This window comes from Oryx dammah, unplaced genomic scaffold (genome assembly GCF_014754425.2).
Source record: "Oryx dammah isolate SB20612 unplaced genomic scaffold, SCBI_Odam_1.1 HiC_scaffold_19, whole genome shotgun sequence".
Taxonomy (NCBI): domain Eukaryota; kingdom Metazoa; phylum Chordata; class Mammalia; order Artiodactyla; family Bovidae; genus Oryx; species Oryx dammah.
The window spans coordinates 42,111,345-42,130,575 of NW_024070203.1; the positions used below are offsets into that span (position 1 = coordinate 42,111,345).

General features: G+C 39.5%; 1 protein-coding gene and 1 pseudogene across 1 annotated transcript in view; one reads left to right on the top strand and one right to left on the bottom strand.

The window, feature by feature from the left end:
- Positions 1-19,231, bottom strand: part of PDE7A (phosphodiesterase 7A) — a 106,506-nt gene that overhangs the window by 58,473 nt on the left and 28,802 nt on the right. The gene's annotated exons all lie outside the window — the stretch shown is intronic.
- Positions 4,320-4,496, top strand: LOC120879103 (annotated as a pseudogene).

Genomic DNA, 19,231 nt, shown 5'->3' on the forward strand with positions numbered 1-19,231 from the left:
ATTGACAAAGGCCAGCCTATCTGCGTGTTTTCAAGCAATTATAAGTACATTACTTCCAAGCCCTGAGATCCAGCGTCTGTGATAACACCTGTGCTCCATGTCTCACTCTTCTCTCAGCTATGAGGTGGGGGGCTCGGTGTCAGCAAACTGGGCCTCTGTCCATCTCTGTGATCTCTCACAGCAGCCAGCATGAAAGGAAAAGCCTTTCACGGAACTTTCATGCAAGTATTTCTCAAGCAGCAATTAGGGACCAGGCCCTTGGTGAGATGCCAGGGGTATTCAACTGGAAACAGAAACCGGCTCCTGCCCTCCTGAAGCTTTCAGTTTAATCAGAATTTACACGAATCAAAGACTGTAAATAAGCACAACGCTGCAACTGAAACAAGTGCGATGGGGCTGAGGCAGGAATCGCCAACGATGCTTGGGCCTGACCTGGTTAGGAAGTGAGAAGCTTCTTCCCAGGGGCCCTGAAATATCCCTGAGCTGAACTGAAGGGGCAAGAACGTGAAGAGGATGGGAAGATGATCTGTGTGGACGTGACAACGCATGACAAAACCAAGCAGAAGATTCAGGAAGAAAAGTAGAGGAGGCTGGAACGCAGGTTATGGGATGGCCAGAAGGGAGATTCTTTTGTCTTCATCCTAAAAGCTAATCCCAACCTGCTGGACACTTCGGAGGTTTTGGTCAAGTGCAACTCGGTGGGATAAGGCTGGGTGGGCACTCAGGAGACCACAGCAGAGGGGATCACAGCTCACAGGGGGCGGGGAAGGGGAGAGAGGTAGGCAGGCTGGGAAACACTCAAGACAGGACTGCGTCAGGGACCGCAGTTCACAGTGAGACAAAGTCATCTGCCTGGTGATGGGACCCACATGATGGTTCTAAAATATCTGAAAATAGCCCCAACAGTTCAAATACCAGTGCTGTTTTCATTATCCAATCCTCAGTACAAAGAGGGCATTAAAAAAAAAAGTTAATTCTCGACCTGTTAAAACAAGGGATAAATTCAAATTACAGGTCCAAATCAAAATTTTTCTAAATTTAAGCTATACAGGAAACATGGCCATGTATTTCTCACTACACCTTATATATATCTCTTCTTTCCTCTGAACAAGCTGTGATGCTAATCCTTGCACACACGGAGACAACTTTTTTAGTCTGTCAGGAAACTAGGTGTGACATGAGACTGTCAGGGTCTCAGATTACTCTTTGGGCAGTAAGGTTCCAGCCAGCAAATTCAAAGGATGCCCAGGACAAGGACAGAGCAGCTGAGTGGAGTCAGCCACGTTCCCAGGAGAACTGCTGGTGGTCATCACTCATTACCTGCTGGGCTGGCCTGGGCAGCATACACCGAATGAGCCTGCTGCCTCCATGCACAGCCCAGAAACACTTCTTATCCACACAGTGCCGTGCCAATCAGCTGCTCAAAAAGCTGAGTTCTAAGAAGCAAACACGATACTGCTATTTTTGACACAGTACTTAAACATTTTGATGTATGTCTTATAGGTCAATGGTGAGGTCAACAATCTGCACTTGCGTCTTGGCTAAAAGGGAAGGTTGGAACAACGGAAGAGGAAGAAGATCGGAATTGAGACACAGAGGGGAGAAAAAGAATGGCAGTTCTGAAACTTCTCTCATTGAAAGGAACTTCCGTTGAGATTATTCCATGATCTCCAAACTCTACTGGGTCTGGAGTCAAGAGCCTGGGTTTGCTTCCCAGTTGTGCTGCCAAGAGTTGAGTGAACCTGGGCGAGTCACCACCTTACTTGCCTCCCTTCACAGGAGTTAAGCGACATCTGTGCAAGAAGACCTTGCTCAGAGCAGACTCTCAGAAACACTTCAGTCCAGTCTAGTCCAGTTGCTCAGTCGTGTCCATGAATCGCAGCACACCAGGCCTCCCGGTCCATCACCAACTCCTGGAGTTCACCCAAACTCATGTCCATCGAGTCAGTGATGCCATCCAGCCATCTCATCCTCTGTTGTCCCCTTCTCCTCCTGCCCCCAATCCCTGCCAGCATCAGAGTCTTTTCCAATGAGTCAACTCTTCACATGAGGTGGTCAAAGTACTGGAGTTTCAGCTTTAGCATCAGTCCTTCCAATGAACACCCAGGACTGATCTCCTTTAGGATGGACTGGTTGGATCTCCCTGCAGTCCAAGGGACCCGCAAGAGTCTTCTGCAGCACCACAGTTCAAAAGCATCAATTTTTCGGCACTCAGCTTTCTTCACAGTCCAATTCTCACATCCATACCTGACCACTGGAAAAACCATAGCCTTGACTAGACAGACCTTTGTTGGCAAAGTAATGTCGCTGCTTTTGAATATGCTATCTAGGTTGGTCATAACTTTCCTTCCAAGGAGTAAGCGTCTTTTAATTTCATGGCTGCAATCACCATCTACAGTGGTTTTGGAGCCCCCCAAAATAAAGTCTGACACTGTTTCCACTGTTTCCCCATCTATTTCCCATGAAGTGTCAAGTCCAAATTAAATCAGTAAGGCCTAACCTTACTGATGGTAATGACCTGACCTCTCCAGCTACACTCCAATTCTGGGCTTAATAGAAACCACGTGGTCCAGGACGGGAACCCGTGCGGTGCCTGCCCAGCACCCAGAGACGTTTTTCTGAGTCCTGGGAGGGCCAGGGTAATTTTTCACACCAGTCAACAGACTGGCTCCCTACAATGGTTCCCCAGCATCCCCTTCTTCAATTTCCACTACATATCTGACATTGAAATACAGAGATAATCAAGACACAATCCTCCCAGGTCAGGAAATCTCCTATTTGAATAGAAACAGCAGGGACTTCCCCGGTGGTCCAGTGGGTAAGGTTCTGTGCCTCCCGTGTAGGGGGTGCAGGTTCGATCCCTGGTCAGGAAACTAGCACCTCACATGTCTTGCCACATAGTCAAAAAAATTTTCAATAGAAATAGCTACTGTGCTTATGCCTAAAATCATAGCTCCTTTGTTGCTGATGACACATGTACATCATTCAAATCTCACAAAAACCTCAGTCAATACAGTTTTTTCTTAGTATACTTACCTTTCTTTGATGGCATGAATCTACTGGCTTTAAAACTTTTTCTTGAGATATGAAATACTTACTACTAATGTATCTTGACAAATTATAAAGCTTCTCTTAATAATAAAGAAATTTCAATAAGATGAAATAGAAACAAAAGCTGTTATCAAATTGTATTAATACTCATCTATATTATATTACTTATTAGAAAACTATCTTAAAAATTAATCTCTCCAAATATAATTATTCCCTAAATAAATAGTTGCCTCTTTTACAATAATAACAAATGTATTCTTTTATATTAACACTTTTCACCTGTCTCAAAGCCTGAGTGAAACATGACAGGGTAACAAAAAGGGGTCACTTGACTATAGTAGAGAAACTCATGCACAGGACACAGTTAAGCTTTGAAAGCAGAATTTGATACCATAAGGGAAAAAAAGGTATAAAATCCTTTACCTTTCTGGGGCTTATAAAATATCTGAATAATCAGGGTATTAAAAGAAAATCTCACTATTTTAGGAGCACAGTCAATGGAAGGAAAAGGTACAACTTTGGTCACTGTGTCTTAGAGAAGTAATCCAAGTACACATTTTACCCCTGGGGCTCTTTGCCACTCACAGGACACCTGTCAATCTTGGCAAGAGCCTTTAGCTATCCATACAGAGACTCAGCATGTCCTTCTCTTGACCAAATTAGGTTAACCTCATCTGCATTGACATCAGTGTCTATAATTTTGGAATCATGTTGACAGGAATAGTCTATCCCAGAGTTCTTTATACGAATGTAGTGTCTGTTGAAACCATAACCAAATTTATAGTAGAAAAAGTGTGAATGCAATAGTCACAATTTCCAACTGTGCCCTTGTCATTTTGAATTCCAGCCAATTTTAATACCAAATAATAAATCAGGGTGAGCTTTTTTTTTTTTTACTGATATTTCTACTAAAAACCTCATATCAGAGTTGATCATTTTTCAAACGTTACGAATTTCAAGATCTATGAAACTGATGAAAAATTAAGTCGTGATAAGTAACAAAAATTATTTTAAAACTATGGTGAAATGGGACTTTTATCAGTTAAGACCTTTGTTAGTACTCTGAATTAAGCTTTCTATTATATATTTCTGTCATCTCAGTATCTGATGGCAACGAATACATGATTAGTCCTAGTATGACGGAAGTAATAAAAACACCCTGACAGTTTACAAAAAATTCAAGTCTTCTGGTCCAGGAAACTACATCTTACGATATGAAAAGAACTGAGATTTGCTTATTGAACCAGTGTTCGAAATATTTTTAAATTATGGGAATCCTGCTCCTCACCACATTTTCTCACAAGATTTTCAGGGTCAACTGATTCCTCGCCAAAAGACAAAAGCAGAATAGTCCTATTTCCCAATGGATTCGAACGAAAACTGGTACTACAATCAGGTACAACTCCAAGAGAAGACGCTGCCAGGGAACCAAGTTGGGTCTATAGGAAGCCTCGTACAACAGGTGGCACATGTATGGAATCTGAGTCAAGGTCAACTGCATCTTACATTGAGAACATTGCTACTATTGTAACAGCTGGATGTGTTTTATTGGGAAAATGTTTTTTCTCTTTGGGTCAGTGTTTCTGCACTAATGCTTTGGCTCACTAATAAATGTGAGAACTTTTGTTGAAAAAAAAATTATGGAAAAGTAGAAATGGCCACAATTACCAGAAGGGAAAAAAAAAAAAACCAATGGTGTGGCTCCTACAACTGTACAGTTTGGACTTAAGTTGCTAGTGTAAAAGACCAGGAGCATGTCACAGACATCGGCCACCGTAATTTCCACAAGGTTGCACAGTCTCTGGATGCATCCTTAAGAAGAAAGCAGAGCACTGTTAGGCTGACTCCTAGCTGAGCAAACTTAACCAGAGTTCAAGTTCTGGATTTGAAACTAGTGGAAGAATTCCAGAGGTACCTAACAGAACTCTACATCCGACTCAGCCTTTTTTTTTTTTTTAAGGGCATGGTTTTTCCATACACGCTGTGAGCACGTCACTCTCTCTTTCTTAAATTTCATTTATCTATATATTCATCTGGCTACACTGGGTCTTAGCTGCAGCACAAGGGATCTGCAGTCTTCACTGCAGCATGCGGGATCCAGCTCCCTGAACAGGGATCGAACCGGGGCACCATGCATTGGGATCTTCAGGTCTCAGCCACTGAACCCTCAGGGAAGTCCCCTGACTTTGTTATTTATTAGGAATGAGATGGACTAATGTATATCAAATCTGCATATAAAACAAAAAGTCAACCACATTTAATTACAAAATAACCTGAAGAGAATGGAGTGTGTATTTTTATGTAAGATAAACTGCATGCATATAGAACAGTGGAAACAGAGTTTAAAACAGTTTCCCTTGGGAAAAAAAAACAGTCAGAATATTTAAACTCTAATAGGAGGCAGTAAGTAAAGGCAAGCTTAGGAAGCACCGAGGGTCAGATGTTATGTTCAGTAGCTTTAGTTGTGTCTGACTCTTTGTGACCCTATGGACTATAGCCCGCCAGGCTCCTCCATCCATGGGATTCTCCATGCAAGAATACTGGAGTGGTATGCCATGCCCTCCTCTAAGAGTCAGATATTAATAGTATCCAAATCAAGGATGCTCCTCTCGTCTCAATACACGCCATATTTATAAGACTGAATTCAGTTCTGAGTATTACACTGGAAGATGCATTCCTACATAACATTTTTAAAAGCACACACGGATATGACAAACAGTGCATTAAGAAGCAGAGACATCACTTTGCCAAGAAAGGTTCGTATAGTAAAAGCTATGGTTTTTCCAGTAGTCATGTACAGATTTGAGAGTTGGACTATAAAGAAACCTGAGTGCTGAAGAATTGACGCTTTCAAACTGTGGTGCTGGAGAAGACTCTGGAGAGTCCCTTGGACAGCAAGGACATCAAACCAGTCAATCCTAAAGGCAATCAACCCTGAATATTCACTGGAAGGACTGATGCTGAAGCTCTAATTCTTTGGCCACTTGATGCAAAGAGCCAATTCACTAGGATAATATATAAGGAAGAGTTGCATTAACTGAGATGCTTTAGGCAAAGAAATAAACACAGGGTGTAAACTACTATGAGATAAAATAAGCTAAAGAATTTAGCTTCAGTCTATGAAATCATAAAAGGTGGAAGCAGGCCCAATGCACAGAAGTTTGTGGAAACATTTATTCAATATTACTTTCTAAGAACTTTCTACAGGCTCTAAGAACTTTCCGCAATCAGAATAATGGAAATTGAAAGAAGCTACCTCAAACTAGCCTCTGTCAAGGAGACTGTGGGCAAAAAGAACGAATGACCTTCAAGATCTCTGCCAGATTCCACAATACTATGTGTGCTCAGCCGCTTCAGTTGTATACAACTCTTTGCGACCCTGTGGACTGTAGCCCGCCAGGCTTATCTTCCATGAGGATTCTCCAGGGAAAGACACTGGAGTGAGTTGCCATGCCCTTCTCCAGGGGATCTCTGCAACCAAGGGATCAAACCCTCATCTCTTATGTCTCCTGCATTGGCAGGTGGGCTCTTTACCAGTAGTGCCTCCTGACTCAATTTCATTTTCAAAGAAGCCTTTCTAAGAAAGCTACTGTAATTAAAGGCTCTTCAATGGGAACTGCATCCCTTACCACACCCCACAGACCTAGCCATACTGACTGCCCCAAAGCTACGAGAACAATTAAGTGGTTACTGGTATTGATCGCGAAAGATAAATTTAAAATGAGAGCTATTTGCAGGTACGGAAAAAAAGAAACTTCACCTCTAAAAATAATATTATGAGTCGAGCACTATTTGTGGGTAAGTGTATATCAAAATATTTGCAACATAAATACTAAAGAAGAGGACTTCCTTGGTGGCTCAGTGGTAAAGAATCTGCCCATCAATGTAGGAGACACGGGTTCGATCCCTGGTCTGGGAAGATCCCACATGCCGCGGAACAACTAAGCCTGTGTGTCACAACTACTGAGCCTGTGCTCCAGAGCCTGCGAGCCGGCAACTACTGAATCTTGTGTGCCCCAGAGCCCATGCTCCACAGCAAAAGGAGCCTCTGCAAAGGGACATCTGAGCACTACAACTAGAGAATACGCCCTGCTCTCCATAACTAGAGAAAAGCCCCTGCAGAAATGAAGATGCAACACAGCCAAATATAAATAAGACAAACAAAAAAACTGTTCAAAATACTAAAAAGGAAAACTACTGATCTCTACAGAGATTGGTCAGACATTTTAAAAGGAAACTTCAGAATAAGGATGGGAGCCGTCAATAATTGTTCCCCTCTCCAAACCAATCAAAGTAGAGGCATAAAACATTTCTAAAGCATACCCGAGGCACACTGAGTAGTACCACTTCATCTCCACATATTGCAGTGCAAAGGAGAGAACAGACACAGAAGAGATCCTGAGACTCCCACAGTGCTGGCCATGAAGGATACAACATAACTAGACACAGTCCTTGCCTTCAAGTGGATCAGAGTTTTGTGGGGACTACAAATGACCACAATAACAAATAACTACAATTACAAGCAAATGTAAGATGAGTATGGGCACCAAAAGGAGTACTTAAGCTATGAGTACCAAATATGACATTTAATTCAGGATTTGGTAGTGGCTAGGAAGACCACTGGGGGAAAGTGACATGTAACCTGACCCCTTAATGATTTTTGAGTGTCATACAAGCAGCAGGAGAAAGAGTTCCAAGCATAGAGAAAGCAGGAGGTACAAATACCACACGCAAGCAAACTCACAGCCAACTAAGAATATTAATCATGGTTCAATAAATGACAGGACAACTGACAGTGGACTAGCACTCCCATCAGGAACAACTAGAGAGCTGTGTTTTCTGTATGAAACACTGCTTTCAGATGTTGGAGAGCAAGAAGTACAGGACTTTGATCCCTGAGACAAGGGGGTAAAAACAAGATGAATCCTATAATTGCCCAGCTTTCTTGAAAGCAGTTACCAAACCCCAAAGCAGAGCAGGGTAACCAGGCAGAGCAAGAAGTCTCACAAAGTTGAGGACACAGAGACTGGAGTTCAGGGAGGGTCCAACACTTGGCTTTTGCAGAGCTGAGTATCAGACAGGAAGAGCTGTGAAGATAACAGGCTCCAGAAGTCTGAAAGGGGGTCTCCTTGAGTCTGTGGCCGAATACCAAGCTATGCATATGTAGGACGAGCTTCCATGGGGCTTAGAAAAGAACAGTTACCATGGAAAGAACAACTCAGAGGAGCTGGGAGACATTTTGGTCCCAACCAACCACGGTGAAGAGCTTTCACAGGACATCTGGCGTGTCCCATAGAGACCCCCAAAAATGGCCTCGCATAGGAGAAGGGCAAATGAAGGTCATCAACGCAAAAAGTTCTACTGGACAGCACTGTTCTGGAACCACACTAACAATGCTTAAAATATGCCGAAAAGGAGCAGGCTGATCCACAAATAACTAGACTGCTTACCAGATCAAAACCCAACACTCTTTTAAAGATAATAAGTGAGATATTATAAATTAGGGGAATAAACAAGAAAATGTGATTCCAAACAGGGTAGGGGGCACCAATAAAAACAAACTCAGAAATGAAGATGATGGAATTAGTAGATAAGGACTTTAAAAACGTTACTGTGAATATATCCAATTATTTAAAAGAAAACATGTACATTATGAAAAAAGAAATGGAAACTTAAAAAAAAAATGGATCACCTATAGCTGAAAAATACAACACCTAAATTAAAAATTCAGTTGGGCTTAACAGCAGAAAAAATGCTATAGAAGAGGTCAACAAAAAAATACTTCTAAAACATTTTCCACATTTGATGACAACTATTAACCCAGATGTCAAAGAAGCTCAATGAATCCCAAATAGGAGAAACACAAGAAAACCACACCGAGACACATCACAATAAAATTACTAAGAAAAAACAACTGATGCCCAAACCAGACAAAGACATTACAAAAGGAAATCATGGACCAAATAGCTCATAAACAAAGATACAAAGATCTGTAAGAAAATAATTGTAAATCAAATCCAATAATATATAGAAAGGAAATGCATTATGATTAAATGGATATTACTTCAGGACTCAAATTGGTTTATTGTTAAAAAAACAATAAATGTAATTCAACATATTAGAATAAAAAAATCATATAATATTTCAATTGGTAACAAAATTCAACACTCATTTATGCTAAACACTCTTTACTATACTAGGAATAGGAGGACACTCTCTCATCTGACAAAGGACATCTATAAAAAACCTACAGCCACCTCATATTTAAAAATAAAAAAACTGAATGCTTTTGCCCTAAGATCATAAACAAGGCAAGGATGTCTGCTCTATATCTTTAATAGGGTATTTAAAGTCAGAGCCCATGCATTAAGGCAAGAAAAAGAACTATGTGGCATACAAACTGGAAAGGAAGAAGAAAAACTGTCTTTTATTTGCAGACAACATAATTATCTATATAGAATATCCTAAAGACTCTACAAAAGAACTATTGAAATTCATAAAATATAGCAACATTACAGGACACAGATTTGATATGCAAAAGTCAACTGCATTTCTATATATTAGTAAAAAATGATTGAAAAATGGAATTTTAAAAATAGCATTTCCAATAGCACCCACAAACATGAAATGCCTGAAGACAGACTTTACAGAATATGAGCAAGATCTGTACAATGAAAATTACAAAACCTTTTTGAGAGAAATTAAAGACCTAAATAAATGGAGAAATGCATCATGTTGTTATAAGACTACAACTGTGTTTTCCCCAAGAGATCTGCCAAGGTCATAACCTGGTACCCGTAAGTGTGACTTTACTTGGCTCCTTGCATATGTAATCAAGTTAAAATAACGGTATGCTGGGTTAGAACAGGCTCTATAGCCAATATAACTCACGTTAAGAGAGAAATGTGGACGGAGATACAAAAGAAGATCAAGTGCACAGGGAGGCAGAGATTACAGAGTACTGGACCTACAAGCCAAGAACTGCCGAGGCTGGCCGGCCACCACCCGAAGCTAGAGGAGACAAGGAAAGATTCCTCTCCCAGAGCCTTCAGAGAGAGCATGCCCCTGCTGACACCTTGATTTCTGACTACGAGAATAAATTTCTGTTACTTTGTCATACAGTTTATAATACTTTGTCTTGGCAGTCCTAGGAAAGTAATACATATGTTTATGGAAGGCTTGACATCATTCCCAATTTTTCTCAAGTTAATCAATCTATAAATCCAACACAACTGCAATTAAAATTCCAGCATGCTTGCTTTAAAAAAGAAATTCTAAAATCTATATGGAAACACAAAAGATCAAGGATAGCCAAAATATCTTTGAAAAGAATAAAGAAGATTGGAGGACTTATACTACCTGATTTCAAGACTTATTTTAAAACTATAGTAAACCAGACAATGTGGCTTTTACATAAAGGCAGACCTAGAGCATCAGAAATGAATAGAGAATTCAGAAACAGACTCACACTGTGTGATTAATCAATACTCAACAAAGGTGCCAAAGTAATTCAAGGGCAAGTATAATCTTTTCAACAGATGGCACTGGAAAAACTAAACTTAAGGAAAAAATCCCAACATGCAATCTCTTGCTATACAAAAAATTAACACAGATCTTTATATCTAAACATAAAGGCTAAAACAAAATTTCTAAGAAAAAGTATGAGAATATTTTCAAGATTTGGGGTTAACTAAAGATTCCCAGATATAAAAATACTAGTTACAAAAATTTTAGTTATGCTTAATTACAATTAAAAACTTCCCTTCAAAGGTAGTGTCAAGATATGAAAAAGCAAACCATTGACTCAAATATTTGCAATAAAAAAATCTGACCAAGGATTTGATCCATATTATATTATACTAAAAACTCAAATTAATGAAAAATAATTCAATTTAAAACACAGGCTAATGACTTGAACAGACAAGTTCACATTGGGAAGATAAATATCTTCACAATGGGAAGATATATAAATAGCTGATACACACATGAAAAGATGTTCAACATGTTTAATCACTGGAGAAATGAAAATCAAAATCATAAGATACCATTAAACACCCAACAAAAATGCCTAAAATTAAAAAGGTTGACAATATCTAGTGCTGGGATATGAAGCAATCAGAACTCTCTGTAAATGAAACATATGCCCCCAAAATGATCTGAACATGAATGTTCATAGCTTTATTCATAATTATAAGCATCCCAAGGAGACAGTACATGTTCAGTTATAGATCACGGCAATAAAGCAGATGCCACAATAAAGCAAGTCAACCCAAAGTCTTTTGTTTCCCAGTATATCAAAAAGTTATGTTTATTTACTGTGGTCTATTAAGTGTGTGATGGGCTTCCCTGGTGGCTCAGTGGTAAAGAATCCACCTGTCAAAGCAGGAGACTCAGGTTCAATCCCTGGGTCAGGAAGACCCCCCCGGAGTAGGAAATGGCAACCCACTCTATCATTTTTGCCTGGAAAAAATGGGGATGTTCCCAATCCAGAGATCAAACCCATGTCTCTTATGTCTCCTGCACTGGCAGGCAAGTTCTTTACCACTAGCACCACCTGGGAAGCACTATTTAAGAGTATGTGTGTGCTTTAGGAGAGTGAGGCATCAACTATATTTTGAAAAAAAAAAAAACAACTTTGGTGCCAGGGAATGGAACTGACTAATACAGTGGAAGACTAGTCTTCAGGAGCTCTGCAAGAAGGCTGCGGCCTTAATCCAGAATAAGATGATGGCCAAGATTAGGGATGATCCATGGGAACAGAAAAAGGAGACAGGATTCAGGGAACTAATTTGCTGTGTTTCAGGAGAAGGCTCAGTGCCCCAGGGACAACTGAGTGGAAGTGTCCATCTAGGAATCTGGCTTGTGTTGAGCCAGAGAAGGGATCTGGGAGTAATCACTCAAGACCATGTGGTGAGTCAGACAGAGAACAAATTTATGGCTGCCAGGAGTAAGGATAAGGGGAAGGAACAGTCAGGGAGTTGGGGACAGACACGTACACACTGCTATTATTTAAAATGGATAAATAACAAGGACCTACGACATAGCACATGGAACGCTGCTCGATGTTTTGTGGCAGACTGGATGGGAGGGGAGCCTGGGGGAGAATGGATACAGGTATATGTATGGCTGAATCCCTTCGCTGTTCACCAGAAACTATCACAACATTAACTGGCTATACTCCAACGGAAAAAAAAAAGTCAGAAAAATAATAACAGATATGATTGCATACCCCCAAAAGAAGACCATGTGGTGAGTAAGATTCAAAGTGAAAGGCTCTCAGTCGTGTCCGACTCTTTGCAACTCCATGGACTATATACAGTCCATGGAATTCTCCAGGCCAGAATACTGGAGTGGGTAGCCATTCCCTTCTCCAGGGGTCTTCCCAACCCAAGTCTCCCACATTGCAAGCGGATTCTTTACCATCTGAGCCACAGTGAACCACCAGATTACTCAAGGTGAAAAGACAAGACAGTTAACACCAAAATCTTTAGACTTACAAACAGGAAAGGCCTGTGAGGGCAAAAGACCAAAACTCGCAAATGGTTAACTATTCATACTAACCAGCTACACCCCATGTAGTTTTTTTTGTTTTTTTCCTTTCACACATGAATACCAATCACATTCCCTCTTAAACCTGTCATATTAAAGCCAGTAAGAAACAGCTTTAAGTGTAATACAAAAAGCAAGGGACAAGAAGGCCATCACTCAACAAATTTCTAACTGCATCCCTGGCAGGGCTTATAGCTTTTTCCTAGGCTAGCGAAGGAACTTTTGGTTCAGACTCTTCCTCCAATCCAGGCTCTCTTAGTTTCTTTATAAAATGAAAGCGAGATACAGTAGATAATATTAAAAATTCTTTCATCCAGTCCTGTAACAGACACTTATTTGGAACAAGGAGCCAAGAATAAATAAAAGTGAATTAAGACAAAACCTGTGTTCCAATTTCTATTATTATTTACTCAGTGGCAGTAATGAATCGGTTTAAGCCTCTGAGACCACTTCCACCTTCAACAACGGACTGCTTTAGAGAATAGATCCTATCACTGGACACGATGGAAAATGCTGGAAAATATCTACAGAAATAAATTCATGAGCTAGTAATAAAGAATATCTGGGAAAACACTAAGTAAAGGCAGGAAGGCACAAAGAGAGGCAGAGTACTGAAGCTGGCTCTAGTATTCAGGCCAAAGTCAAGTGTGTGAGCCTGAACTTTGGGTTTCTCACAACCTCCTGAGCACATGGAACAAGCATTTCGGTCAAAGTAAAGTGGGTGAACCTGAACTCTGGGTTTCTCACAACCTCCTGAGTACATGGAACAACAACAACAAAAAGCGTAAAGTCCATGGTCTGCCCAGAGTAGAGAGCGCACCTCTGAGTAACCAATGCTAATGAATACAATGGGCAGGAGGAAATACATCCTATGTATACCTATGGCTGATTCAGGTTGAGGTTTGACAGAACACAAGAAAATTCTGTAAAGCAACTATCCTTCAATAAAAAAAAAAAAAACCTAATTAATTAAAAATATAAAACAAAAAAAACAGCCTGAGTCAAATCACATCAAATCATGGTGTGATTTGACCAGCATCAGCTTGGAGAACACAATTCAGACTTACACAGGCTAGTGAAAAGACTGTCATCTTTTGCATTTGCTACCATTTTGATGAACTTAATTGCAAAGGCAGTTAAGACTAAATGATGCTACCTTAAGTAGCTGGAACTGCGACAATGTATTTTAAAAAAGCAATTTGGTAATAAGGTTCAGAAAAAAGAACTATTTTCTCTTACATTAACACCATTTGTTTACATTTAATAAAATGAAAAGAACACAAAGGCTTCTGTACTTAGCATATGTAATTACAATGTTTTGGCTAAAAACAATAGACAAAGAATTAAAAAGGCAAAAATAACTTTTAATTTATGGCAAAGTATGTTGTACTTCTTGAAGAAATATATTCATTATCAACAATCTATAAAGAAACAGAAAAGTTAATTTATACTAACATCAACAAAACTGTCTCACTAAAAAGGAATTTTATCCATAGAGACAAAAAGGAGAAGAGAGGTTCCTAGCAGCAAAGAGGGGATCAGCAATCACTGTTTAACGGGTACCCAGCTCTGTGTGGCCAACGAGAAAGCTGGGCAAATGGGGAGAGAGGTGATGTTTGCCCCACACTGGTGAATATACTCAACGTCACTGAATTGTACATCTAAAAGTGGTTAAAATAATAAGTTTTATCTTAGGTGTATTTTAGCACAATATCAAAAATACATGGGCCAAAAAAAAATTTTTCATCTCATTTCCCTCAAAGTTTGGATTCTCTTAAGTTTGAAATTCATGCCAATGTATATCTTGTTAAAGCTGAACCAGGAGAGCAGAGACTTTGGATCATGTGATCATGGGTTCAAACCTTACTGTCCAGTTTTGCTACAAGTCACATTCTAAAAACCTCTGTTTCTATTCTTCCATTTGGTGATGCACTGTATCACACTGATTGATTTGAGGATACTGAAAAATCCTTGCGTCCCTGGGATAAATCCCATTTGACCACAGTATGTGATCCTTTTAATGTATTGCTGGATTCAGTTTGCTAGTATTAATATATTGAGGATTTTTGCGTCTATGTTTACTGATGTAGCCTGCAATTTTCTTTTTTTGTGATATCTTTGTTTGGCTTTGGTTATCAGGGTGATGGTGGCCCCACAGAATGAGCATGGGTGTATTCCTTCCTCTGCAACTTCTGGGATGAGTTTCAGAAAGGTAGGCATTAACTCTTCTCTAAAGGCTTGACAGAATTCACTTGTGAAGCCATCTGGTCCTGGACTTTTGTTTGTTGGAAGATTTTTAATCATGATTTCAATCACTACTTGTGATTGTGATTGGTCTATTCATATTTTCTATCTGTTCCTGGTTCAGTCTTGGAAGGCTGTACCTAAGAATTTGCCCATTTCTTCTAGACTGTCCATTTTATTGTCAGAGTTACCTGTAGTCATTTCTTATGACCCTTTGTCTTTCTGTGTTGTTTGCTGTAATTTCTTTTTCATTTCTAATTTTACTGATTCGAGTCCTGTCCTGTTTTTTCTTGATGAGTCTGGCTAAGGGTTTATCAGTTTGTCTTCTCAAAGAACCAGCTTTTAGTTTCATTATCTTTGCTATTATTTTGTCTCTCTCTTTTCTAAAGCCATGCCATGCAGCATATAGGACATCAGATTCCTGACCAGGGATCAAACTCACACCCTCTGCATAGAAAACACAGACTCTTAGCTACTAGACTGCCAGGAAAATACCTGTGCTCTCATCTTTACCATTTCTTTCCTTCTTCTAACTGTGGCTAAAAGCACATGGAAAGATACTCAACATCACACTATTACAGAAATGTGAATCAAAGCTATAGTAAGGTATCACCTCACACCACTGAGAATGGCTATCACCAAAAAATCTGCAAACAATAAATGCTGGAGAGGGTGCAGAGAAAAGGAACTCCTACACTGCTGGTGGGCATGTAAAATGGTACAGCCACTAAGAAGAACAGTATGGAGGTTATTGAAAAAACTAAAAATAGGGCTACCATATATATGGTCCAGCAATCCCCACCTGGGCATATACCTGAAGAAAACAATAATCCAAAAAGACATATGCACCCCAATGTTCACTGCAGCTATGTTTAAATGAATTTAATCACAGGTGTATCTACTTATATTGGAAAAACAATTTAATAGCTACGTCATGACACTTTTGTGACCCCATGGACTGTGTAGCCCACTCCTCTGTGGAGTGGGTTGCCATTTCCTCCTTCAGGGGATCTTCCTGATCCAGAAATGGGACACATGTCTCCTGCAGGTGGATTCTTTACCACTGACCCACTGGGGAAGCCCATATCCCTCTCTAGTATTCTTGCCTGGGAAATCCCATGAACAGAGTCAGACATGACTTAGAGAGTAAACAAAAACAACAAATATATGAGTTTTTAAATTTACTATTTCAAATACATTGGGGTTCAAGCACCCCTTGCCAAAATCCCACATTCTCCTGGGATCTGCCACAATCAATTGGGAACTATTTGTCAGAGGACCATGAGGTCAGGTGTGTATGTATGCATGCCCCACCTCCCCCTACCCCAAAGACACCCACTTCTAAAAGAAGCATGTCCCATTCAATATACCACATCACTTTAAAAAAAAAAAAAAGCTGATAAAACTGAGGAGGTAAAGGTGATATGAGAAAAACTGATAAGAAAAACACAAAGGATCAAGGTTAAAAGGGGGACACTCCAACGAGCACCAAGTATTTAACCCTCTCATCAAGCTGCATATACAGTACCTTATCATCCATCCTTTCCTACCCTGTAGGAGGATATTTTTTATTACCAAGAAGACATAGAAAACCAGTTAATATTTGTCTTTTATGGCACAAATTTAACCTCATTATCTCATTTTCACCCCTATCCTTGCTCCAAATAATCTGCTCATGTTTTCCTGATCAGAGCCTGGACATGGCCACGGCCACGGCCACACCTGTACCCAACTCACTTCCTCCATCTAGAATACATTCCCTCCCACTTGGGAAAGTCACATCAGGTTTAACACCTCCAATGTGTGGTTGTGTAAAGAGAAAAATAAAAGTCAGAAATTTTTGTCAGCCAAATTTCAAGATTTACTGAGGAAGCTTAAAAAAATTAAAAAAGAAATAGCTAAATTAATACAACTTAAAGATTTATTGTATGAACAATTAAGAGCCGGTTGTATAAAGTTCAGGCAATCTGCAACTGATTAATAAGATGCATTTAGAGAATTTCTTGTTTTGAACTCAGAATAGTAGATTGTACTATATAGTTGCATTGCTAATTTAAGACAATGTTTCAAGTACAACTGATATAAAAAAGACTCCTGTTCACTGAAGTTTCTAAAGTGTTGAGCAGAAAATGATTTTCAAAATTTGACAAGTAAACGCTTAACTGAAAGGCATTAGTACACTTCACAACTTAAGTGATTCTTACATTACTTTCTGAGTGTAAATTAATACACACTTTCTGGAGGGTAGTTTGGCAATGTTTATTAGAAGGCTTTAAACCACACCTAACATTTTAACGAGTCATACCACTTCTAGGAAATAATCTTTAAGGAAGCTACCATAATAGACTGATTGGTTAACTATTAAAGTGAAATATGGAATAGCCACAGTCATTTACAGTGAGTGGTATACAACGTAAGTGTTCTATTTTCAAAAAGATTTAATTCCTGGATACTTTTAACTACTTGAAATTTGTAGTAAAAACAATGCACATATTCCATATGTAAATACACACAGACAGAAAGTAGATGACTAGTTGCAGGGGCTGGGGAGGGAAGTAAGGAGAGACTCTGGTTTTTTTTTAGGTGATAAAAAGTGTTCAGAAATTAGTAGTGAAGGTGTGCAATATTCCACAACTTTGTGGATACATGAAAAAGCTTGCTGCATATTTCAAAAGAGTGAATTTCACGGTATGTGAGTCATTTCTCAAAAAATACACATATTCAAACATTTAATATTTTTAACTCTTTGAGCACTCCCACCTCTGGCATCTCTATGCATCTGACTGTTTCATATATGTACTATTGATTAGCAAAGTCTGAATTAACCTTTTTTCTCATTTGCTCCTGTGTGTGGTTTCTCATGTAAAAGTGTGCTAGATCTACCAAAGCAACTAAGCTCCAGAAACAAATGCAAGGCAAAGTTCAGATGCATCTGCTCAGCATATACTGTCATTAAAATGAAGCAGTTTTATACTAACAGATGAGCATGCAAGAACACACCAGGGTTGTGTATTATAATTTTTAATGCTTGGTGTGACTGCGGCGTACTTTACTGACTTTATGACCAACAAGATGGACGGGACTTTAGATATCATGACTGACATCTACACTGATGCAAACATTTCTGAATATTTTTCATTCAAAATTCCAGATTATTAACTTTAAAATATTCTGAAACTGCAAGGGAAGCTTTAAATAAAATACTGTTAACATTTATTTAACAGCTTTCTTGAGCTACAGCTCACAAATCATGTAATTCCCCCATCTGAATATACAATGCAATGGTTTTTACAGTAGTATAGTGACAAATTCATGCACCCATCACCAGTGTTAATAGTATTTTTATCACCCCAAAGCAATTCCCGGATCTCTAAGAAGTTAGTCCCCATTCTCCCTCCCCTAGCTGACTGCAACCACCTATCTTTTTATCCTGATTGAAATACATTTCCTGAATATTTTTTATAAATGGAATCATGCCCAATGTGTCTGGCTTATTTTCTGTCTCAGCATGTTTTCAAGACTCACTCAAGATGCACCACATAGTAGAAATTTATCTTTTTTATCATTGAATAATATTTGTCCATTACGGAAATCAGTCCTGAATATTCATTAGAAGGACTGATGCTGAAGCTGAAACTCCAATACTTTGGCCACCTGATGCGAAGAACTGACTCATGGAACAGATCCCGATGCTGGGAAAGATTGAAGGTGGGAGGAGAAGGGAACCGCAGAGGGATGAGATGGTTGGATGGCATCACCAACTCAATGGACATGAGTTTGAGTAAGCTCCAGGAGTTGGTGATGAACAGCCTGGCATGCTGCAGTCCATGGGGTCGCAGAGTTGGACACGACTGAGCGACTAGACGGAACTGATTATAACACTTTAGTCTATCAGCTAATGAACATTTGGGCTATTATGGCTACCAACTTTAATAATGCTGTTATAAACATTCATGTACAGATTTTTGTGTGGCCCTGTTTTCCCTTCTCTTAGGTATATACTTAGAAGTGAAACTGCGAGGTTATAGCATAACTCTACACTTCGGTTTGAGGAACTGCCAAACTGCTTTCCGAAGTGACTGTACCATTTCACATTCCCACCAGTATTGTATGAGGGTTCTGATTTCTTGTGGTCTTGACTTCTATTCCCTGATGGAAAAGATGTTGGACTATCTTCCATGTCCTTACTGGCCATTTGTAAATCTTCTTGGGAGAAATGACTATTCAGACGTTCAGTCCATTTTTTAATTGCCTTGTCTTTCTTTTTATTATTGAGTTTTATGAGCTCAACATTCAGAAAACGAAGATCATGGCATCTGATCCCATCATTTCATGGCAAATATATGGGGAAACAGTGGAAACAGTGTCAGACTTTATTTTTTGGGGC